The sequence below is a fragment of the Ascaphus truei genome, chromosome 4, assembly GCF_040206685.1.
Source record: "Ascaphus truei isolate aAscTru1 chromosome 4, aAscTru1.hap1, whole genome shotgun sequence".
NCBI lineage: Eukaryota > Metazoa > Chordata > Amphibia > Anura > Ascaphidae > Ascaphus > Ascaphus truei.
Window position 1 is genome coordinate 250,149,860 of NC_134486.1, and position 4,132 is coordinate 250,153,991.

Consider the following 4,132-nt stretch of genomic DNA (forward strand, 5'->3'; position numbering starts at 1 on the left):
ATAATTTGTGTGCGCTGCATATCTTATTGCCTGCATAAAATATTTGGTGTATTTTAGTGTTAAAACTGCCTTCAGGAATGGAACCCTTCATTTAAACAGTGTTCCTATGGGAAAACGTGTTTCGCTTTACAACGTTTTGCTTTACAACGCCATTTTGAGAAACGCATTGTGTCGGATAACCGAGGACTGCCTGTAGTCAATTGTATGGAGGCTTCAACACTTTGTTGCAGTTAAATACAGCACAGAGAATAACCTGCTCCTATTTTAACATTTCCTGCTACAAGGATTTGCAATGAATTGCTCTCTTGTAACAAAGTGGATGTTTCAAACATGCAGACATTGGGGTTATCCGTTATTCAGGACAAATCTACTCATTTTAAGCTGCATTCCTGATTTGAGGTTTTTTTTTATATTTGGGTTGGAAGCAGAGGGTCTCTGGAGCTGAACTGTGTTAATTTCAACTCCTGTGACCCCCTGCTTCCTGAGATACATCGGAAGGGGGTGACGGTAGGAGGACCGGCTGGGCTAGATGTGGGCCATCATAATGGCGGTTTAAATGCCCCATGTCACAAAGGCCAATAGGAAGCGGTGACATCATCCCTTGCGGTTTCCTATTGGCCCATGTGTCCGGGACATTTAAACCTGCGAAAAGGTAAGAGCTGTAGCTTCCGTGGGAAGTATCTTGGGGAGCAGGGGGTCCCCGGAGCTGAAATTAATGTGGTTCAGCTCTGGAGACCCCATTCTCCAAACCTAAGGCTGCGCTTATAGTAGCGGTGACGTGCTCACGACCACTGATGTCGCTATAGCGATAGTTGCACGAGACCTCGGGGGGCATGGTGAAGGAGAGGCCCGTGACGTCACAGGCGCGGTTCGCCATTATTGGCTGAACCGCTTAACATGACACTGACGTCACGCGGCGGCCGCACACAACACAAAATCCACAGACCAGCGATTTTGGTTCCCATGTTGCTGCACAGCGCCATCAAGGTCGCACCCACGACAGACTTCATGCCTCTGTTTTTGCGTTGCGTGCTGTCGCCGCTACTATAAGCGCGGCCTACGGGTGTGTTAAAAAAAATTGGTTTTAGATCACCTACGTCCCTTTTTTTTTTTTTTTTTTTTTTTTTTTGAAGGTGCAATCTCTTCCAATAGTTATTTAGCCCCACAAAGTAAAACACACTGACGATATTCAATGGCCATTGAAAAATATATTTTTGGCTTTTTTTTTTTTTTTATTCACCATAGAAACCGTACACACACAATTAGACAGAGTAAAAAAAAAAAAGTCTAATTTTTATTTATAATGCCCCAAAATACAGTATATTTCAACAAAGTTAACAATGCAAGCATTCTCAGTCTAACTTGGTAATGAAGAAGCACAGTAGAAAGCATGAAAAGGTGTCATACCAGGTGATACTGTATATTGAAAAAAATATTTTGGTGTGCACCTTTTTAGATGACAAACAAATACACAGCTCTGGTTAGTATTTCTGCAGCTGTCGACATACAATCACAGTCAATGCAAAACTGACCAATGTCTGACATCAGCTCTAGAAAGAATGAATCCCTGGTCTCTTTATTTGGAGTTTATAAAAAAAAAAAGGGATGGGGGGGGGGTGTAACCTGTAGGTATCCAAGTTAATAGATATGACCTTGAAGTTGTACAGATCTCGTCTGTATAATTTTAACAAAGTAACTTCACTTGAAATATATTTTTTATGGACTGTAGATTACTGACACTTGCTGCAGAGGGGTATAACTAGAGGGGCCAGCATTGCAATGGCAGCAAAAAGGTTATCATTTAAGACCCCAGTACAGCTATGGTGCAAAGCGCTCTAGGGAGCAATTGTGTGGATTGCTCACATGGCATTAAAGCACCCTGCATTTGGTTACATACTTCTGGGCTTTATTCAGTTCCAAATCTGGGATTGTACGGCAGAACAATATAACCTGGTTCTTTGCGTCAGGTCTCCTCCAGAGAAGTCATCGAGGAGCTGCATTGCTGATCCACATCAAATATGAAAATATAATGTGTCTTCATTATGGTGAATGCTGCATACTTCCATTACAATACATGTCTGCTTAATGTGAAGTCTGACTTTTTCCACAGTAAGAATAGTTCAGGTTTTGCCTGGTGCAGGTTGAAATTATATTTATATAAATGGCACTGTATGTATTGCTAGCGTTTATCAAATGTTGCAGGACAGTGAAACTATAGAGAGACCATTACCTTCAGGACACTGGTTAAGTTAATAGAATCATATGGTGCAGCCAGTGTGAAATAAATTGGCAATCTCTGTTCAAATGCTTAGTTGGCAACTTCACATTGCAATCTGAATTTTCACTAAAGATACTCAAAATAACTGAAGTAATTTCTGGCAGGAGGAGTCTGTAAGACGAAGCTGGCTGGGAAGCACCCTTCTCCCTGCAGGTTCTTTGCTAAAAACAAATGTGTATCAACCTCTATCTTTCTATCAATCACTAATTTACATAGCCTTTTTATTGCAATTCAGCTGCACTTCTTGCAGCAAACAGCTAATAATATATATATATTTTAATGAATCAAGAATAAAAAAAAAGTTTGCCATGATTTGCCCAGAAAGGACACTTCGTAAAGAACAACTTTTATCCATCCGCTCACTCTACTAATACTGAGTTACAAAGAAGCAGCATTTAAATAGAGCTAATGCTTAAGCTACAACCCATGAGGTCTTGGAGTCCTGCCACAATTAATTCCGGCGTACTACATTGCCGGGGTTGGCGGTGAATTAGCTCCAATCACTGATGAGCTTAGGAAAGTCGCACCCCAGCATTCATTGCATTGTGACTCTAAGACACTGCATTCTACTTCCAGGAATTGGTTTTAAGCAGGGGTGGCCAACTTCCGTTCTCAAGGGCCAGCAACAGGTCAGGTTTTAAGGATATTCCTGCTTCAGCACAGGTGGTTTAATCAGTCAATGACTCAGCCACCTGTGCTGAAGCAGTGATATCCTTAAAATCTGCCCTGTAGGTGGCCCTTGTGGACTGGAGTTGGCCACCACTGGCTTAGAGTAATAAGAGGGTCATAGACATTGGCAGATGGAGGAAACGGGAAATGGAAAATAACACCGATTTGACAAAAAGAGCGTGGGAGTCGCATATAGTGACAGAGAAATAGGGACAAATAGATGGGAGACATTTTCACTGCATCAATAACCGGAATAATATATTCCAAAGTATAAAAACATTCTTTCAAATTGGATTTTTTTTTTTTGATAGCCCTAAACCTTGGAAAAATGGGTGTCCCACAGACAAAACCGTTACAAAAGTTTAGACAAGCACTGATACAATGTGTAAAATGTAGCCCTTAGACAATTTGACACATGAGGTTGCATTTTTGCACAACCCGAGGCACTAAGAAAATGTTAATTATGAATTCTGAACATGATTGACATTTTTATCAATCATAAGTAAATAGATTTTGTACAATCATGTTTGCAATTTGCGCTCCTACTTGACGTCTGTTCATTTGGATGTAACCACTGCTTTTTATATCTAGAGCACTCCTGCTTAAAAAAAGGATCAGTCACTGCGATAAATTGAATATATGTAATGCAGTGCTACCACAATGTTTTCAATAAAGGAATATATGACTAAAATGAATGTTTGTTCAGTATTTCATGTAAAATGGTTAATGGGTCAGCGCAGGGTGAACGGGATGTGTGGCAGTCGAGGGCTAGACTATGGTCACTGTTGGCCAACATCTGATAATCACAGAGCCTCAATCTTCAAACAGCAGTTAGGGCCTCCATATATAGTATGTGGAGCATGGCAGCAGAGATTGCAGTCAATTGGAATTGGAACCTTGTTTGGGTTAAGGAATCTGATTAAATCTGGTTAAAATTCTGCCGAACCTCAACCCTTCCTAATCGCGTGTCTGAGATCCGATGCATTCTAAGTGTAACCCCTCTTACTTCTAGGCCCTAGACTGATACCTAATACTGAGGTGGGGGCCTGAGAACTTTATTGATAACCGATATTCCAGGTAAGACAGAGGGAAATAAGTACACAGCGTTTGTTATATAACCGCTTTTATATGACAGATACTAATGCTTAAGAACAATGTGATCAACAAAGGATTACTACACATATA